The sequence below is a fragment of the Hemiscyllium ocellatum genome, chromosome 4 (assembly GCF_020745735.1).
Source record: "Hemiscyllium ocellatum isolate sHemOce1 chromosome 4, sHemOce1.pat.X.cur, whole genome shotgun sequence".
Taxonomy (NCBI): Eukaryota; Metazoa; Chordata; class Chondrichthyes; order Orectolobiformes; family Hemiscylliidae; genus Hemiscyllium; species Hemiscyllium ocellatum.
The window spans coordinates 128,283,320-128,304,869 of record NC_083404.1 but is presented as its reverse complement, the minus strand read 5'-3'; positions in this window follow the sequence as shown (position 1 = coordinate 128,304,869).

Sequence of the window (21,550 nt, the reverse complement as noted above, 5' to 3'; positions counted from 1 at the left end):
GCATCTGTTCCATGTTTAACTTTTTTTAAGTTAAAAATCACACAACACCAGGTTATAGCCCAACAGGTTTAATTGGAAGCACACTAGCTTTCGGAGCGACGCTCCTTCACCAGGTGATTCAATTAAACCTGTTGGACTATAACCTGGTGTTGTGTGATTTTTAACTTTGTACACCCCAGTCCAACATCGGCATCTCCAAATCATAACATTTTTTTTAAGGGGGTTTGCTTATTGGGACTGGTGTTTATACTCAGAACAGAATAATTAAGTCTAGTTTGGATTGACTGAATTCTGTGTGGGTTCTTTATTCTCTTTTTTTGTTTTTCATGATGTCATTTTGTGAATAAATTTCTGTCTGGATTAAAACCTAGTAGTCAACGTAGCTAACTTACTCCAGGTAATTTCACTGTATACTTACTGAAACAAATTGCAAATTTATGCTCTGGGGATTGCGTGCTCAAGAATATTTTGAGTAGTCTGGCCTAGTCCATGACAGATTTGGGGCTTGTCCAGGATTTGGAACAGTGAGTGGTAGTGTCTTTATTTTGGGTGTTGGTTTGGTTGGGTAGACAAAGCTTGGGATAATAATGGCTCTTTCAGTCACCAAACATTTTCTGGATGTGGATGCGGTAACTTTGGAGGTTTTGCAAAAGGTGAATAAGACTAAGTTGCAGGAATTAGCAGACAAGCTGGAATTGGAGCTGCCTATGTCTGTGAGAAAAGGAGAGACAAGTACAGCATTAGCTCAATGTTTAAACTTGCTGGAGAAACCAACAGAATCTATAGAGATGGCAAGAATTCAATTGCAAATGAAGCAGCTTGATTTAGAGGTGAGAAATAAAGTAAGGGTAGCAGAAATGAAACAGTTGGAGTCACAATTGAAAGCAGAAGAGAGGGAACAAGAGAGAGCAGCAGAAGAGAAATAAGAAGAGAGACCTTTTGAACTTCAAAAACTGACATTTAAAAAAGAAAGTCAGCTTAAAAGGCTGGAGATAAAGGCTGAAGGTAACCTTAGTGAGGAAGTAGTGCGAACTTGTGTGGAAGATCAGAGAGTTAAAACGGCAAGGTTAGCAGCTGAAGTGGGTGATGATTATGAGCTGGTCCATAAAACATGATTTGGCTTCCAGAATCAATGTCAGTCCATGAGAGATAGCAAGTGGGGCAAAGAGAAATCCTCACGTGGAAAGGGAAAGGTAGCTTTCAATGAAGATCATTCGGAGTACTTACCACAGGGTAAAAAAGAAACCCTTGAGGGGGACAAAGAAATTAAAAGGCTCCAGTGTTTCATTGTAATAAAATGGACCACATGAAATCATAGAGTCGGTGGGCTAGGAGAAAGCCAGATGTAGGAAAACCAGATTGCCTCAGAGTGTACAATCAGAGGATGATTCAGGAGGAAGTGCCAGATGTGCTTAAAAATATACATGCAAGGGTATAGTTTATTCACATAGGCCAAGAGTAGTAGGTAAAGAGGTTACAATATTAAAGGACACAGATCCTGTGTCTAATGCTGAAGGATGAGGAGATATGTGCTCCTGAGGGACAATTGCCAGAAAAGGTACTGGTAACAGGAATTCATGGTGAGACAAAAAGTACTCAATTATGTAAAGTGAGGTTAGAGAGTCCAGAGAAGAGTAGAGAATTTGTGGTAGGAATACCAGACAGATTCTCAGCTCCATGAATACAATTTGTCATTGCAAATGTTATAATTGATTCACCAGTAGCAGTATTGCCTACTCTACTTGAAAAGCCAGTGAAGACACAGACAACTGAAGACATGAAGGATCTTTATTCAGGAATTTTCCCTGATTGTGTGGTCGCAAGATCACAGAGGTACTGGCTGAAGCAGGAGAGATCAAAAGGCACAGATAAGAAAGCTGACATAGCTTTATCCGAGACATTCCTTGATCAGATAAGACAGAGCAGGAGCAAATAGGTAAACATGCAAGTTTCTTTAGCTCTGCTAAGCTTATCAAATTACAGCAGAAAGATAAGAACTTAAAACAGTTGTATCAAAAGACATTTACAGAAAAGGAGAATAAATGCATACCTGTTTGTTAGTACTTAACAAATGATGTCTTAATGAGAAAATGGAGACCATCACACACACAGATGAGAAATAGGCACAGATTCATCAAATTGATTTGCAAGTAGGGTATAGAAAGGAGGTGCAGCGAGTGGAACATAATCTACCACTTGGAGGTCATTTGGGGATGAGGAAAACACAGGCTAAAACACAAAGACATTTTTACTGGCCTGGACTATACAAAGATGTTGTTGAATTTTGCCAGATGTGTCACATGTCAGCTAATCGGAAAACCATAATCAGTAATAAATCCTGCACCTTTAATACCTATTCCAGCATTTGAGGAACATTTCACAAGAGTCTTGATTGATTGTGTAGGTCCCTACCTCAAACAAAAAGTGGTAATAAGTATTTATTAACAATAATGGATGTATCGACTAGATTTCCAGATGCAATCCCATTGCACAATATCACAGCTAAAAGGATTGTAGAAGAATTACTGTTTTAATGAGATGCAGACTACCAATAGAGATCCAGTCAGATCCAGGATCCAACTTCACATACAAACTATTCAAGGAGATTATGGATAACTTGGGAATAAAGAAATTCAAATCTACTGCGCATCATTCTGAATCACAGGGAGTGCTAAAGAAATGTCACCTAAACATTAAAGACCATGATGAGGGAATGTGGTCAGGATTATCTAGATGATTGGGATAAGGGAGTTCTGTTTGTACTTCTTGCGATCAGAGATGCACCGAAGGAATTGACCAAATTCAGTCCATTTCAATTAATTTTTGGGCATGAAGTAAGAGGACTACAAAAATTGATTAAGGAGAAATTAGTAAGTCAGAATTCAGAGACCACCCATTTGGAATATGTGTCAAATTTTACAGGATGATTAACTAGAACTGGAGAGTTGGCTAGACAGCATTTAAAAGTATCACAGTATACAATGAAACAGGAAATGGATAAGAAATCACAAATTCACAATTTTGCAATTGGGGATAAGGTATTGGTGAACCTTTAATAACAAGTGAGCCTTTGAAAGCAAGGTTTAGTGGACCTTATCAAATCAAGAGCAAACTGAGTGAGGTGAACTCCTTGATAAGGACTCCAGACAGGAAGAAATCTCACAGAGTGGGTCAAGTGAATATGCTCAAAAGATATTTTGAGCAGGAAGGAAAGCAAGAGGAGAAGGTGTTAATAATTACAGCACAGAAGGAAGAACCAAATTCAGAGGATTCTGAATTGAACATTTCTCAAATGAAATTGGACAATGAGGAAGTTGTCAAAAATTAGTTTAAATTATTGAGTTATCTTCCACAAGGAAGTCAAAATGACCTTAAATACTTATTACTCTCACATGAGGAGATCTGCAGAAATAAACTGGGAAGTACTAACCTAATTGTGCATGATGGAGAGATAAAAGATGCTGTGCCAATTAAGCAACATCCTTATCGGCCTAACTCTCTAAAGTTGGTACATGTTCAGAAGGCAATCGAGTGAATGGTCCAAGATGGCATAATCGAAGTGATTTACAGTGACTGCAGCTCACCCATGGTCGTGATGCCAAAGACAGATGCTACCCAATGGTTATGTGTGGACTATCGCAAAGTCAGTGCCGTTACAAACACTGGTGCATGTCCAATTCCATGATTGAAGGACTGTGTCAAAAAAGTTGGACAAGCAATTTTCATTTTCAAGTCAGACTTGCTCAGAGGCTACTGTCAAGTATCTTTGTCAGAGAGCAAAGGCAATTTCAGCTTTCGTAATGCCAAATGGACTATATCCATTCAAAGTCATGCCATTTGATATGAAGAACGTTCCAGCCACACTTCAGAGACTGACTAATAAGGTCATTGCTGGATTACCTAATTGTGTTGTTATATTGATGACCTGGTGACTTTTAGTCACTCATGGAAGGAACATTTACAGCATTTATTGGATTTGTTCGATTAACTTCGGAAGGCAGGTTTGGTGGTGAACATAGCTAAAAATGAATTTGCCAAAGCCCAAGTCACCTTCCTGGACCATATTATTAGACATGGACAAATGGCCCCATGGGATGCGAAAAAGAAAGTAATTGAGGAATTTCCCACATCATCGACGAAAAAAGCTGTACTACGGTTCCTGGGATTGAGTGGATTTTACTGAACGTTTGTGCTGAGCTTTAGCAGTGAGGCTGTTCCACTCACTGAATTGTTAAAGGAGGGCAAGAAGTCTCAGTGGACAGGAGACTGTCAAAAGGCGTTTGGCAGCCTAAAAACTGTCTTAACCACTCCCCCAGTATTAGCCACACCCGATTACATGAAGCCTTTCAAAGTGGCTATCAATGCCAGTGATGTGGGTGTCGGTATGGTGCTCCTGCAGGAGGTTGACGAGGGAATACAAAGACCCAACGGGTATTTTTCTAGGAAGTTAAACATTCATCAACAGAAATATTCAACGGTGGAGAAAGAGACTTTGTTGGCATTACAAAAAAGGTCTGGTTGTTTAGAAGGAGCTTTTTGTTGCAGCCATTAATTTGGTAATTCTGCAGGTGGCAGGTCGTGAAAACGTGATTGCCGATGTGTTATTGAGACTCGAATGAGATGCGGAGGCATTTGTTAGCACATGTGTCACAGCCAGAATTCACATTTGTTTGTGCATGTTTGCATGCTAATAGCTAGTATAGTGTATATGTGTGTTTTAGACTGGATTAATGACTCATTTTTTAAAGTGCGGGGAGGTGTCACAAAGCTGGTCCCATTTTCCTAAAGGCTGTTCCTTTTCTCAAGGATACTGTGTCCTTGGATTTTATCAGAGAGGCCATAACCAAGCTCCTGGCTCCAATTAAAATGGTTTGGTACAGAGATTATTTGGTATTGAGAAGCCTTTTTGTTTATATATAAATTGATGAGACTTCAGGCCAAAGTAGTCATGTTTTAGAAGTGACCTGCATAATGAAAGGGGAGTGGTCAGCTCACAAGCTGAGCAGTTCAGTTCAGAACCAGTTAGGAGTTCAGCTGTGTGGAAACAGGCTTTCTCTCTTTTTCTGCCCTTCTAACTTCAACCTGTGAGCATCTGTTCCATTTTTTTAACGTTTTTAAGAGGGTTTGCTTATTGGGACTGTTGTGTATATTCAGAACAGAATAATTAAGATAGCTTGAATAGATTGAGTTCTTTCGGGGTTTTATTTTCTGTTCTTTGTGTTTCACTGTGTAATTTTGTGAATAAATTTCTGTCTGTTTTAAAACCTATTGTCAACCTAGCTAACTTACTTCAGGTAATTTTCACTGTACACTTGCTGAAACAAATTGCAAAGTTACAGTCTGGGTTGGATGCTCCAGAATGTTTTGAGTGCTTTGGCCTAGTTCATAACAGTTGTCACCAAACTCCATGTTAGGCAACTATCAGTCAGGAGATCCTGGTACTGTAGATCAAGGGCAGCCACCAAAACTTGACCAGACGATTGGCCACAGTCAAGTGTCCTACCACCAAGCCAATTTTGTATCTAATTCTCCAGCTCACCTTGGATTCCATGAGATCTAACCTTCTAGAGCAGCCAATCATGTAGAACCTTTATGAAAGGCCTCACTGAAATCCATATAGACTACATCTGCCACCCAGCCCTTGTCAACCTTCTGATCAAAGAACTGCATTCAGAATCTCCCTGATATATTTAGGAAGCACTTGCCAAAGAACACTCACTGTTGTCTTCCATTATCCTGGAATTCAAAAGCAATGTGACCATACCTTGAGTGGGCAAAGTAATGACTGAACCAGTGACAAAAACTAAAATTATACTCCCTTGAATTTAGAAGACTTCAGCATAATATTCCCTCTAAGCTGCATGACTATACAGCCACTGAGAGGTTCTGCGCATGCCAATCAGTGTGCCAATGGATTGGTTTCCACTTTTGGAAGCTCCTGTTACACACAGATCTGGGGGTCCACAGAGCAGAAAAAACATCATTGGAAAAAACATTGCTCATTGTCCTACATACACACTGTTTGTTTTTGATCAGATGTGGCAGCAGGCTCTCAACACAACATTGATTCATGGTATGTCCTGACAAGACAGAGTTAGACATCATGCTGGCACCATTACATTTGTGTTTACGGAGAGAATCAAACAAAAAAAATGGTGTAAAGGCAATCACATGATACCTAAAAATATGACACTACACATATAGTGCAATGTCATCTGTACCACCAAAGTGCTTTCAATGAGTTTGTTTCCTTTCTCTCTACTCCTCTTCATCTTAGTGTTGTCTCAGGTTCCGTAGCTGGACTACAGTGAGCCTCATTGGCAGTGGAGCCCATTGGTCTTGGAGGTTTGGTCAGGAGACCTTGGCGATGTTTATGTCCCAAGGGTCCTGGTAAAAAAGGAGGGGGGGGGGTGGCATCGCTAATTAGAAATGGTATAACGGCTGCAGAAAGGAAGTTTGAGGGGGATTTGCCTTTGGAGGTAGTATGGGCTGAAGTCAGAAATAGGAAAGGTGCAGTCACCTTGTTGGGTGTTTACTATAGGCCCCCCAATAGCAGCAGAGATGTGGAGAAACAGATTGGGAAACAGATTTTGGAAAGGTGCAGAAGTCACAGGGTCGTAGTCATGGGCGACTTCAACTTCCCAAATATTGATTGGAAGCTCTTTAGATCAAGTAGATTGGATGGGGCAGTGTTTGTGCAGTGTGTCCAGGAAGCTTTTCTAACTCAGTATGTAGATTGTCCAACCAGAGGGGAGGCCATATTGGATTTGGTACTCAGTAATGAACCGGGACAAGTGATGGGCTTGTTAGTGGGTGAACATTTTGGTGATGGTGACCACAATTCTGTGACTTTCACTTTGGTTATGGAGAGAGATAGGTGCGCACAACAGGGTAGATTTTATAATTGGGGGAAGGGAAATTACGATGCTGTAAGACAGGATTTGAGGAGCATAAGTTGGGAGCATAGGCTGTCAGGGAAGGATGTGGTGGAAATGTGGAACCTTTTCAAGGAGCAGATACGACGTGTCCTTGATATGTATGTACCTATCAGGCAGGAAAGAAATGGTCATGTGAGGGAGCCTTGGTTGACGAGGGAGGTTGAATGTCTAGTAAAGAGGAAGAAGGAGGCTTACATAAGGTTGAGGAAACAGGGTTCGGACAGGACAGTGGAGGGATACAGGATAGCCAGAAGGGACCTGAAGAAAGGGATTAGGAGAGCTAAGAGAGGGCATGAAAAATCCTTGGCGGATAGGATCAAGGATAACCCCAAGGCATTTTATGCATGTGTGAGAAACATGAGAATGACGAGAACGAGGGTAGGTCCGATCAAGGACAGTAGTGGGAGATTGTGTATTGAGTCGGAAGAGATAGGAGAGGTCTTGAATGAGTACTTTTCTTCAGTATTTATGAACGAGAGGGACCGAATTGTTGAAGAGGAGAATGTGAAACGGACTGGTAAGCTAGAAGAGATACTTGTTAGGAAGGAAGATGTGTTGGACATTTTGAGCAACTTGAGGATAGACAAGTCCCCCGGGCCTGACGGGATATATCCTAGGATTATGTGGGAAGCAAGAGAGGAAATTGCAGTACCGTTGGCAATGATCTTTTCGTCTTCACTGTCAACAGGGGTGATACCAGGGGACTGGAGAGTAGCGAATGTTGTGCCCCTGTTCAAAAAAGGGAATAGGGATAACCCCGGGAATTACAGGCCAGTTAGTCTTACTTCTGTGGTAGGCAAAGTAATGGAAAGGGTACTGAGGGATAGGATTTATGAGTATCTGGAAAGACACTGCTTGATTAGGGACAGCCAGCAAGGATTTGTGAAGGGTAGGTCTTGCCTTACAAGTCTTATTGAATTCTTTGAGGAGGTGACCAAGCATGTGGATAAGGGTAGAGCAGTGGATGTAGTGTACATGGATTTTAGTAAGGCATTTGATAAGGTTCCCCATGGTAGGCTTATGAGGAAAGTCAGGGGGCATGGGATAGAGGGAAATTTGGCCAATTGGATAGAAAACTGGCTAACCGGTCGAAGTCAGAGAGTGGTGGTAGATGGTAAATATTCAGCCTGGAGCCCAGTTACAAGTGGAGTTCCGCAGGGATCAGTTCTGGGTCCTCTGCTGTTTGTAATTTTTATTAATGACTTGGATGAGGGAGTCGAAGGGTAGGTCAGTAAATTTGCAGATGATACGAAGATTGGTGGAGTTGTGGACAGTGAGGAGAGCTGTTGTCGGCTGCAAAGGGACTTAGATATGATGCAGAGCTGGGCTGAGGAGTGGCAGATGGAGTTCAACCCTGCCAAGTGTGAGGTTGTCCATTTTGGAAGAACAAATAAAAATGCGGAATACAGGGTTAACGGTAGGGTTCTTAGTCAGGTGGAGGAACAGAGGGATCTTGGGGTCTATGTACATAGATCTTTGAAAGTTGCCGCTCAGGTGGATAGAGCTTATAAGAAGGCCTATGGTGTATTCGCGTTCATTAGCAGAGGGATTGAATTCAAGAGTCGTGAAGTGATGTTGCAGCTGTACAGGACTTTGGTTAGGCCACATTTGGAGTACTGTGTGCAGTTCTGGTCGCCTCACTTTAGGAAAGATGTGGAAGCTTTGGAGAGGGTGCAGAGAAGATTTACCAGGATGTTGCCTGGAATGGAGAGGATAGGTTGAGAGTTCTCAGCCTTTTCTCGTTGGAACGGCGAAGGTGACTTGATAGAGGTTTATAAGATGATCAGAGGAATAGATAGAGTAGACAGTCAGAAACTTTTTCCCCGGGTACAACAGAGTGTTACAAGGGGACATAAATTTAAGGTGAAGGGGGGAAGGTATAGGGGAGATGTCAGGGGTGGGTTCTTTACCCAGAGAGTGGTGGGGGCATGGAATGCGCTGCCCGTGGGAGTGGTAGAGTCAGAATCATTGGCAACCTTTAAGCGGCAATTGGATAGGTACATGGATGGGTGCTTAATCTAGGATAGATGTTCGGCACAACATCGTGGGCCGAAGGGCCTGTTCTGTCCTGTATTGTTCTATGTTCTATGTTCTATTGTTCTATGTTCTATTATCTGAACTGATAGAGGCACACACGAAGGAGTCTTGCTGAACCTTCCTCTGACGCCTCACTACACTCATCCTCAGACGTTGAGGAGGAGGTTTCTGCAGTTCCTCCACAGAGGTAGCGAACATCCATTGATACCTTGAAAAGAAAACAGGGAGAAGGTGCCACAGCCAGTGGTTAGAAGTGGTGTCCAATTAATGACAGTGACAACAAGGTTAGTGTGAGAGTTGTAGTGGAATGAAGAGTGATATTTATTTGGTTGGCATGGATGTTTTGGCAGGAGCAGTCCTGTTCTTGTCCTGCAAGTTGCCCTTGAGAAGGTGTTAATGAACTGTCTTCTTAAACTGCTGCAGTACACCTGCTGTCAGTTGATTCACAGTGCCCTTAGGGAGGGAATTCCAAGACAACAGTGAAGAAATAGCGACATATTTCCAAGTCAGAATAATGAATAGATTGGAGGGGAATTTGAAGTTAGTGGTGCTACCATATATCTGCTGTCCTTGTCTTTCTAGATGGAAGTGGTCATGGGTTTGGAAGGTGCTATCTAAGGATCTTTAGTGAATTTCGGCTTATAGATAGTATACTGAGCATCAATAGCGGAGAGAGTGGATGCTTGTGGATGTGGTGCCAATCAAACAAGTTGGTTTGTATTGGACAGTATCAAGCTTCTTGTTGTAGGGTGTTGCTTGGGCTGCAATCATTTAGGCAAATTGGGGCATATTCCATCAAGCTCCAGCTTTGTAGGTAGTGGACAGGCTTTGGGGAGTCAGAAGGAGAGTTACTCTCTGCAGTATTTCTAGCCTCTGACCTCCTCTTGCAGCCATTATGTTTATGTGGCAAGTCCAGATGAGTTTCTGGTCAATGCAAACCCCAAGAATGTTGATAGCGGGGATTCAGTGATAGTAATGCCGTTCAATATCATTAGCCTGGGCTAATGGTAGTGACATTATCAACAAACCATCATTTCCCCCGCATAACAAAGGTGGCTAAAGATTTGAGAGAGGCAATGGAAGTGTGGAGTCTGATGTTATTCGCATACATATCAAAGCTGACCTTGTGTTTGGACAACAGCAGTGTGTAAATAAGGAAGGACAAAAGTACCAAGGATAGATGCTGATGGAGTCAAGAGGAGTCTTTGCTGAAAGATTGTTGGGCTGAGGTGGGATAGCAAGTGGGCAAAGAGAGGAGGCATTATTTTTATTAGATATGTAAGAATCCAAGCAAATTAATGAATTTCATTGAGGCAGAGAATTTGTGAGAGCATTGGAGGGTCAATTATGGGCTTGCTGTGATGGTACAGTCAAATAGGTCGAGGAACAAAATAATGATAGTTATAATCGCAGAGGATGTCATTGTTAACTTTGAATGAGGCTGATCAATGCTACGCAATTGTGAAATCTTGAAATGAAGCATTGAAAGAGGCTTTATAGGCTGAGGCCAGAACAACATTCTCTCTAAGCTGCACAGTCACTCTGACAGTCTGCACACAGGGATCAGCGTGCCAGTACGGATCACTGCATTGATTCTAGAAGTTGCTGCCACATACAGACCTTGAAGGTCAATGCAGAAGAAAAATAATTAGAGTAATCGCTGGCCAGGAGGTCCTCCTGGCTTCATTCCATTCCTTATACTTTGCAGCAGTTTGACACAACTGACTGGCTTTCCAGGCTTTTTCAGACTCATTACTATGGACTTTGAGTCATGGAGAAGGCCAGACAAAGACTGCAGATATTTTTCCTTAAAAGAAAGGCATTGTAAATCAGAAGAGTTTTTGCAACAAGTTTTTAATTCCAGATTTAAATGATTGAATTAAAATTCCACAGTCTGCCATGGTGCAGTTTGAATCCAGGCCTCCAGTGCTTTAGCCTGAGTCTCTGGGTTATTAGTCTAGTGACATTATCACTAGGCTACCACCTCTCAAGTTCTTGTCTTTTTATATTCTCAGGACTAAGTCAGGAGAGAACCTGAAGAAGAACTTTAGCTTGGTGGCGAGGAGAAATGGGAAGCAGCAGGCATAGTTGAACTGATGGTTTCCAATGTAGTGACAAAGAAGCCAATAAATTCCTCACACATTTTGTTGAAGGTCAGAGTGAAGAAGACAAAAGAGACAATGGTCCTTGTAAACAGTAGTTATTGTTGATATGGATTTTTAAAAAATGGAATGGAAACTGAGGGGTTTTATTGCACAACAGTTTCAACACTCAAGTGCCAGACAATAACCACCTTCAAAGCAAAAGAATCTAACCATCTTTCCTTGGCATTCAATTGGAATACCATTGCTGAGTGCCACAGTAACAACAACCTAAACCATTGACCAGAAACTGAACTGGATCAGTAACATAAACACAACTTCTTGGGAACAAGACAGGTCAGCAGCTTAGAATTCTGAGACAAGTGATTCAACTCTGGACTCCCCAAAGCACTCTCACCATCTAAATGGTACAAGCGAGGAAGACAATTGTAGTTCCAAAAATATATTTGGATTGGAGTGGAAGACTGTACCATATTAGAAGAGAGACAGGAGGTGCTAACAGGTTAGCAGCCTCAAGAGTGGATAAATCTGCAAGCCTGAATGAGATATAGGCAGTTGAGAGATACAAGGGAGGAGATATGAAGACTCCTGGCAGTCATTTTGAAATTCTGTCTGGCTGCAAGTGATGCACAAGAGGACTGGAGGATGACTAACATTGGTCCATTATTTAAAAAGGGAGGAGGGATAGACCAGAATAATACAGGCCATATAGTACAATGTAGGAGCTGTTCAAGAAAGTTAAGAGCCCAAGGGATTCAATGCAAATTGGCAAATTATATCCAAAATTGATTAAGGGATAAGAAGCAGAGGGTGATGGTAGAGGGCTGTTTCTATGACCGGAAGTCTGCTTCCAGTGGGGTTCTGCAGGGCTTCATGCTGGGGCTGTTGCTGTTTGTACATCAATGATTTAGAATTAAATGAGGGGTGAATAATCAATATGTTTGCAGATAACACAAACATTCATAGGGCCAGGAGGATATCAATAGATTGCTCTGGTGGGCAGAGCAGTGACAAAATAAGTTCAACCCTGGAAAATATGCTTATTCTGGAACTGTATAAAGCACTGATCATGCCACATCTGGCCTACTGTTTGCAGTTCTGGTCACCACATTATAGGAAAGATATGATTGCATGAGAGAGGGCACAAAGGAGACTTTCCAGGATGTTATCTGGACTGGAGGGACTGAGCTACAAGTTAAAATTGGATAGATCAGGATCATTTTCCTTGGAGCAATGAAGATTGAGAGGGGACCTGGTCAAGGTGAATAAGATTATGAAGGATTATAAGGTAGATAAGAAGGCACTTTTTTTAATTAGTTGAAGAGGTCAATAGCTGGAGGGTGTAGATTTAAGGCGTCATTGGCTAAGAGGAGACTGAAGGAGAACTGTTTTCATTTAGTCTGGAATTCACATCGTGAAAGCATTTGAGTCAGAAACTCTCATGAAATTTAAGCAGAATTTGGATATTCAGTTGTGTTGCCATAGCCTCCAGGGCTATTGACCAACAGAAGGAAAATAAAATTTGTGTATGATTTGGGTGGACAAAGTTAAAAATCACACAACATTAGGTTACAGTCCACCAGGTTTAATTAGAAGCACTAGCTTTCAGAGCACTGCTCCTTCACCAGGTGGTTGTCAGAATTAGTGTAGTAAGATTTTTATTGATCGATGTGGATACGATGGGCTTGATGGCCTCCTTCAATGCTGTAAATGTCTTTGAATCTATAAGCTCAGCATTGTCCAGAACACAGCAGCCCACTTGGTTAGTAATCTGTTTACCAATTTTAAAGTTCATTCCAGCCACCTCTGGTACATAATGAGTGAAGTATGTGCTATGTACAAAATGCAATGCAGCAGCTTAGCAAGGTGTATTGTTAGAGTGAAAGTACCTAACAGGTTCTTTTAGGTCTGATCAAAATGATTACAAGAAGGCATGTGTGTTTTAATATAAACCAAATTTATTAGCTTAATCTACTTAAAATATATACAAACTAATGTGTCAATATAGGTGCACATTACTGCAAATGCTGGAATCTGTACTGAAAACAAATGCTTGAGATCACAACAGGTTAGGCAGCATCCACAGAGAGGGAGCAAGATAAAGTTTCGAGTCTCGATGAATGTTCATCAGAACTGAAGTGACTGTGGAAGGGGCAGCATTTATACTATAGTTGGGGGAGGGGGTATGTGTTGGAGTGTAATGTGTTGGGGGAGAAAGGATGATGATAGTTCAGATTAAGTGATTGGAATGTGGGAATGGCAGAACAGGGAGTCCCACTGGGATGGGGAATAGGGTTAGAGAGGACATGGTGACAGAGAATGTAACAAGTAAAGTTAAAAGAAAGGGAAGATATGTGGAGTTGGTTCATAATTTGAATGTATTGAACTCACTATTAAGTACAGACATTGTTCCTTCATTTTGCACTGAAATTCACTGGAGTACTGCAGCATGCTGAAAACAGACAAGTGAGTATGTGAGAAGGGCGCTGTGTTAAAATGAATAGGAAGGTTAGGGTCATGCTAGATTGGAGATATTCTGCAAAGAGGCCACCCAGTCTGCATTTGGTTTCTCTAATGTTGAGTAGGCCATAATGGGTGCAGTGAATACAATACACAAGATTGGAGGAGGTGCAGGTGAAATGCTGCTTCACCTGGAAAGACTGTGTAGGCCCTTGGATGGTGAGCAGGAAGGAAGTGAAGGGGCAGGTGTTGTGATTACATGGGAGGTGCCATGGGAAGGGGGTCAGTATTAGTGATCGATGAGGGTGTCCCAGGAGGAAAGATCCCTGTGAAATACAGACAGGGGGAGTGAGGGGAAGATGTCTTTGGTGGCAGTGTTCTGCTGGAGTTGTTTGAAATAGCAGAAAAACTCCTTTGAATGAGGAGGCTGGTGGGATGAAAATTGAGGACAGGGGGACCCGATCACCCTGTGGTGAGTGATGGGAAGGAGCAAGGGCAGAAAAACGGGTGGTAGATTGGATGCAGTAGAAGGCCCTGTCAACCACAGTGGGTGGGAAACCACATAATGGAAGAAGGAAACCATGTCAGCTGTGCTGATTGGAAGGTGAATCTATGAGCTTAACGCACATAATATGTGAGAACTAATGAGTGAATCTATAAGTTAAACTACTCTAGACATGCTTAACAATGTGTCTCACTGCCTTCTGCCTGTCAGGGATCCCGTGCTGGTCTGGAGAACTTGGGGCTTCCTGGCACCGATCGCAAAATCAGTCCGAGTGCTGAAGAGTCCCTGATATTAATTCTGGGTGCTTTCAGTATTTTCCCAGACATTCTATTGTGTGGAAAACCATGCTCCAGGTGGCCATGTCACATGGCTCCCTGCCAGCCGAAACAACTGTCTTAGACTAAACCTGTAATTTTCAATTCTTATGCAATTGCTCATTGTCATGTCCAATTAATCCTTAATAATTCATCCTTAATGATCTGATTTGAAATTTGTGTTCAACTAATTTGCTGCAATTTATTTTGAAGAGGTGAAAGACTGGGGTGACAGGATAATACTGTTAACATGGTAAACGTTATTTTGAAGAAGGTGTTTGATACAATGCCTCACAACAGATTTATATGTTAAATTGTAGCTCATGGTATAAAAGGGACAGTGGCAATGTGGATACAAATTTGCTGAGTGAAAAAAAACTCACGGTTAATGAACAAAAACCAAATGAACTGCAGACAATGGGAATCTGAAACAAAAATAGAAATTGATGGAAAATCTCAGCGATATATGGAGAGATTGACAGCATCTGTGGAGAAAAATCAGAGTTCTGGGTCCGGTGAATCCACTTCAGAACCTTCTTCATGATTAATGGATATTTTTTGGACAAGAGGAAGGCTTGTTGCAGAATTTGCTAGGGTCAGTATAGGCAGTCTTGTTTTTCCTAATATATATTAGTGATTTGGATATTGGTGTGCAGGCATCAATTTCCAAGTTTGAAGATGAGACTAAGTCGTGAAGAGGATAATGTCAAACTCCAAAAGGACATTGATAAGTTGGTGTAATGGTCGGATAGGTGGCAGATGAGCTTTAATCCAGAGAAGTGTGAGGTGATGATTTGGTTGGAAGAATAATGAAGACAATATAACATAGGGGGCACAATTCTAAAGGTGGTGCAGGAATCTGCACAGATCATAAAAGGTGGCAGTACAAGTACAGAAAACATGCAGTGTTCTCAGCTTTACTAATACAGGCACAGAGTACAAGAGTAAGAAGGTGATATTGAACTTTTACAAGATACGTGTTCGACATTGTGCATTATGTATAGTTATGGGCATCGCATTATAGAGAAAATGTGAATATATTGAAGAGAGTGAAGATATGATTTACTAAAATTGTTCCAACTATGAGAAACTTCAGCTATGAGGATAGATTGAAGAAGTTAGGCTTGTTTATCCCAGAGAGTAAGCTGAATGGAGATTCAAATTTTTAAAATTGTGAGCACTCTGGACAGAGCATATAGGGTGAAGCTGTTGCTGTTTGTAAAAGAAACAAGAACCAAAGAGCATGGATTTACAGTGATGTGCGAATAAAGCAAGGGCGAAATGAAAAAACATTTTCACACAGCAGCACGGTGGCGCAGTGGTTAGCACTGCTGCCTCACAGCGCCAGAGACCCAGGTTCATTTCCCGCCTCAGGCGATTGCGTGGAGTTTGCACATTCTCTCCATGTCTGCGTGGGTTTCCTCCGGGTGCTCTGGTTTCCTCCCACGGTCCAAAAATGGGCAGGTCAGGTGAATTGGCCTTTCTAAATTACCTGTAGTGTTTGGGGCAGGGGCAAATGTAGGGGAATGGGACTGGGTGGGTTGAGCTTCGGCAGGTCGGTGTGCACTTGTTGGGCTGAAGGGCCTGTTTCCACACTGTAAGTAATCTAATCTAATCATAAAAGTTGTTAGGGTATGGAATCCATCTGCCTAGAAATGTGGGGCATGTTGACAGATCGAGTGTTGTGGTCCACGTTGGTACTAACAACATAGGCAAGGTAGGAAGGAAGACCTGTTTGGGAGTATCAAGCAGTAGGAAGGAAATTGAAGAATAGGTCCTCGAGGGTCATAATCTCTGGATTTCTGCCCGAGCCACGTGCCAGTTGGCGTAGGGATAAAAGTAGGGAAATGAACATGTGGCTAAGAGATTGATGTGGGGAAAGAGGGATTCCATTTCATGGGACATTGGCATCAGTTTTGGAACCAGGGCGATCTGTACCGATGGGATGGTCTCCACCTGAACCAATCTGGAACCAGTGTTCTGGCAAAAAGGATAAATAGGGTGGTCACTAAGACTTTAAGTTTGTGAGTCGGAGGGATGGGAAAGGGAAAGCAACAGGGAGTATGGAGTCAAATAGAAAGATAAGCAGCAAGTTAGCATGTGTGCAGGATTTAAGTTTAAGACAGACTAGGAATGAAGCAAAGAGGAAGGATAACTTAGAACATATTACTAGAGATGCTGGAAATCATGAGGATAAAAAAATTAGCATTAAGGTGCTTTACCTGAATGCTCATAGTATTTGTAACAAAGTAGATGAATTAACAGCACAAATCATCCTGAATGATTATGATGTTGTAGGCATCACAAAGATGTGGTTGCAAGGGGTTCAGAGCTGACAGTTAAACATCCAAGGATTTACAACTTATCAAAAAGACAGACAAGTGGGCAAAGAGGGCGGGGTTGCCTTGTTAATTAAGAATGAAATTAAATCTATGGCACTGAATGACATAGAATCAGATGATGTGGAGTCTGTGTGGGTGGAGTTGAGGAACCACAAAGGCAAAAAAAAAACATAATGGGCATTATATATAGACCTCCTAGAAGTGGTCAGGACCAGGGGAGCAAGAGGTATCAGGAAATAGATAGGGCAAGTCAGAAAGGCAAGGGGACTTCAGTTTGCAAATGGACTGGGTGAATAATGTTGCTGGTAGATGTAAAGAAAGGGAATTAATGGAATGCTTACAGGATGGCTTTTTGGAACAGTTTATGATGGAGCCCACAAGGGAGCAGACTTTTTTGGACTTAGTGCTGTGTAATGAGGAGAAAGTGAGGACTGCAAATGCTGCAGGTTAGAGCTGAAAATGTGTTGCTAGAAAAGCGCAGCAGGTCAGGCAGCATCTAAGGAGCAGGAGAATCGACGTTTCGGGCATGAGCACAGTACAGAGATTCCTGAAGAAGGGCTCATGCCCAAAACGTCGATTCTCCTGCTCCTTGGATGCTGCCTGACCTGCTGCGCTTTTCCAGCAACACATTTTCAGTGCTATGTAATGAGCCAGACTTTATAAAAGATCTTAAAGTAAGGGAACACTTAGGAGACAGGGATCATAATATGGTAGCATTCAGTCCGCAGTTTGAAAAGGGGAAGGCAAAATCAGATGTAATGGTGTTACAGTTAAATAAAAGTTATTACAGGAGCATGAGAGAGGAACTGATGGAAGCAGAGCCTAGTGGGGATGACAGTAGAACAACAATGGCAGGAGTTTCTGGGTGTAATTGAGGACACAGTACAGAGATTTATCCCAAAGAGAAGAAAAATTATCTGCGGGGGGATTAGACAGCTATGGGTGACAAAGAAAGAGAGGAAATGTATTAAAGAAAAAGAGAGAGCCTATAAAGTGGCCAAGACCACTGGGAAATCAGAAAATTGGGATGGTTACAAAAAAAAAACAGAGGATAACAAAGAGAGAAATAAGGAAGAAGAGGATCAAATATGAATGTTAGCTAGCCAGTAACATTAGAAATGATAGTAAAAGTTTCTTTCAATACATAAGAAACAAACGAGAAGCAAAAGTAGAAATTGGGCTGCTCCAAATTGATGCAGGAAGGCTAGTGATGGGAGATAAGGAAATAGCTGAAGAACTAAATAAGTACTTTTTGTCAGTTTTCACAATGGAAGACATGAGTAATATCCCAACAATTAAGGACAGGCAGGGGGCGGAGTTGAGTATGGTAGCCATGACTAGAAAGTGCTAGAAAAACTAAAAGGTCTAAAAATCGATAAATCTTTTTGCCCCGATGGGCTACATCCTAAAGTTCTGAGGGAGGTGGCTGAAGAAACAGCGGAGGCATTGGTTGTGATCTTTCAAAAATCACTGGATAAAGGGAAAGTCAGAGATGATTGGAAAATTGTTCTTGTAACCCCCTTGTTCAAGAAAGGATCAAGACAAAAGATGGAAAATTATAAGCCGATTAGTCTAACCTCGGTTGTAGGTAAAATTCCAAAATCCATCGTTCAGGACGAGATTTCTAAATTCTTGGAAGTCCAGGTCGGATTAGAATAAGTCAGCATGGATTTAGTAAGGGGAGGTCATGCCTGACAAGCTGGTTAAAATTCTTTGAAGAGGTAACAAGTAGGTTAGACCAGGGAAACCCAGTGGATGTTATCTACCTAGACTTCCAAAAGGCCTTTCATAAGGTGCCTCACAGGAAGCTGCTGAGAAAGGTGAGGGCCTGTGATGTTCAAGGTGAGCTACTGGATTGAGGATTGGCTGTCTGATGGAGAGCAGAGAGTTGGGATAAAAGTTTTTTTTGGAATGGCAGCTAGTGACAAGTAACATCCCACAGGGTTCAGTGTTGGGACCGCAGCTGTTCACTTTATATATTAATGATCTGGATAAAAGGGCTGGCGGCAATCTGGCAAAGTTTGCTGATGATACGAAGTTAGGCGGACAGGTAGGTAGTATTGGGGAGGTGGGGAGGCTGCAGAAAGATTTAGACAGTTTAGGAAATGGCTGATGAAATTCAACATGAGCAAATGTGAGGTCTTGCACTTTGGAAAAAATACAGGCATGGACTATTTTCTAAACGGTGAGAAAGTTCATAAAGCCCAAGTACAATGGGAGCTAGGAGTGCAAGTCCAGTATTCTCTAAAGGTTGACTTGCAGTTGAGTTGGTGGTTAAGAAAGCAAATGTAATGTTGTCATTTATCTCAAGAGGGTTGAAATATAAAAGCAGCGATGTGCTACTGAGACTTCATAAAGCTCTAGCTAGGCCCCATTTAGAATACTGTGTCTAATTTTGGGCCCCACACTTCAGGAAGGACATACTGGTACAGGAGCGTGTCCAGCAGAGATTCACACGGATGAACCCTGGAATGGTAGACCTAACATACGATGAACGGTTGAGAATACTGAAATTGTATTCATCAGAGGTTAGAAAGTTAAGGGGAGATCTAATAGAAACTTACAAGATAATGCATGGCTTAGAAAGGGTGGAAGCTTGGAATTTGTTTCCGTTAGGTGGGGAGACTCGGACCTGTGGGCACAGCCTTAGAACTAGAGGGGGTTAATTTAGAATGGAAATGAGGAGACATTTCTTCAGCCAGAGGGTGGTGGGCCTGTGGGATTCATTGCCACGGAGCGCAGTAGAGGCCGGGATGCTTCAAGGTAGAGATTGATAAATTCTTGATCTTGCAAGGAATTAAGGGCTACGGGGAGAGTGTGGGTAAATAGAGTTGAAATGCCCATCAGCCATGATTGAATGGTGGAGTGGACTGAATGGGCTGAATAGCCTTACTTCCACTCCTATGTCTTATGGTCTTATGTATATTCAACTGAGGTATTCAAAAGAGCATTGTGTGGTTATTTGGATAGTAATGGGTGTGCAAGAATATGAGAATAGACAGGAGATTGGCACTAGATAATATAGCAGGTGTAGGCACAATGGGCTGAATGGCCTCCTTCAGCACTATTAACAATTCAGTGATTCTGTCATGGAAGAATAAAACAAAATGTGTATTTATAATCTGTTCTCTCTATGGTAGATGATGTGTGATTTGGTGACTCACCATCATTTTCTCAAGGTCAACCAGGGAATTAGCAAAAAAATGCTGGCCTAGCCAGCATGTTTATGATGTATGGAAGAATTTTAACAAAAATAGGCCATCTGCTCCATCAGGCTGCTGATTGTAGTGAAGATGGAACTTTCACACACTGTGCTTTATAGAGATAACTGGCAAATAAAAGCTGCATGCAATGCATCAATTTGTTACACATCATTTTGGCATTTCCACTTTCAAATAGAGGAAACACAAGAGGTTTTGAGAAAATTGGTGACCTGGATTAAAAATCCTTTGATTTGGGATTTCACTTCACAGTGAGCGGAAAACAGTTCATTTGTTTTAATTAAAAGCTGAGACCTGTCATTTGAAATAAAAGGGATGCAATGGTGCAGCTGCTGTGTTTATTTATAAATTATATCTAAATTTCACTGCTCAATTATACTTCCTCTGAGCAAACAATAGAATTAAAAATAAATTCTATCCTGATGGACAATATGAAAGATTGAATATGACATAAATAAAGTTCAGGCTGGATTGGGAAGGCATTAAAATCTTGGTGTGCTCCAATCCTGGACCCCATTAGGGAATTAATCATGTGATTGGGATTTAAAAGGTGCGTCAGAAACAATCAGACATTTATTTTATTGGACAAAAGGCTTTTCATAAATGTTTAGAGTTTTTCTGGCAAGTTATTTTGGTCAAGCAAAATATGGTTAAAATAAAGCATAGTAAGTTTTTTTTCAGGGTCATATTACTTTGGCTTTTCACTTTAAGTCTGAGCTGTGAAGTGAAATGAGCACTTCAACATCAAGATGGAAGGTTACAATGAAAACCCAGAGCAAATCTATAGCAAGATGTTGGTTTACATATCAAAGCCAAGGTCTGCAGGTATAAATTATTAAACTTTACATAAATGCATTATCATAAGCTTTATGGAAATCAGTTTGTATACTTTACAACCTTGACAAGAAAACATTCAATTTATAATCAGGGCACTTAGAGTCATAGAGATGTACAGCATGGAAACAGACCCTTTTGTTCAACTCATCCATGCCAACCAGATATCCTAACCAAAGCTCGTCTTACTTGCCAGTACTTGGCCAATATCCCTCTAAGCCCTTCCTATTCATGCACCCATCCAGATGCCTGTTTAATGCTGTAATTGCACCAGCTTCCACAACTTCCTCTGGGAGCCTATTCCATACAAGCACCATTCTCTGCATGAAAAGGTTGCCCCTTAGATCCCTGTTAAATCTTTCCCCTCTCACCCTCAACCTATGCCCTCTAGTTCTGGACACCCCCACTTCAGGGAAAAGACCTTTACCCTGTCTATGCTCCTCATGATTTTATAAACCTCTATAAGGTCACCACTCAGCCTCTGACGCTCCAGGGAAAACAGCCTCAGCTTAGCCAGCCTCTCCCTATAGCTGAAATCCTTGAACCCTGGCTACATCCTTGTAAATCTTTTCTGAACATTTAGTCTGAAAAACTATCCTCCACCACTACCCTCTGTCTTCTACCCTTGAGCTAGTTCTGTATCCAAATAGCTCGTTCTCCCTGTCTTCCAAGAGATCTAACCAGACTTGCATGAAGAATCTTGTCGAACACCTTATTAATGTCCATATAGACCATGTCTATCACTCTGCCCTCATCAATCCTCTTAAATAATTAACTTTTGGATAACAGTATTAAAG